The 240-nt window shown below is 57.9% G+C and overlaps 1 protein-coding gene across 1 annotated transcript in view; it reads right to left on the reverse strand.

Annotated features, from left to right (window-relative positions):
* LOC119590331 overlaps window positions 1-240 on the reverse strand; it is a gene marked incomplete in the record, with an annotated part of 17409 nt that overhangs the window by 14241 nt on the left and 2928 nt on the right.

Genomic DNA, 240 nt, shown 5'->3' on the forward strand with positions numbered 1-240 from the left:
CTTCTCCTTAAATAGCCATCTTACTTTTGCCCCCTGAATCCTCCCAGAAACCTCCCCCACCTCCGCCGCACCTGCGATGCAGCCCCCCCCCCCCCCGGGACTCCAACCCTACCAATAAAAGCGACCAACGACTTTCAACTCCCTTTTCCACCCGAGGCAATAGGGAGACAGCCCACCTGAGATCGACAGCAGAAGAGGTGCTCGAAGCAATGCGACAAGACCGCAAAATCCCCTGCACGC

Source organism: Penaeus monodon, chromosome 27 (assembly GCF_015228065.2).
Source record: "Penaeus monodon isolate SGIC_2016 chromosome 27, NSTDA_Pmon_1, whole genome shotgun sequence".
In the NCBI taxonomy this organism is placed as follows: Eukaryota; Metazoa; Arthropoda; class Malacostraca; order Decapoda; family Penaeidae; genus Penaeus; species Penaeus monodon.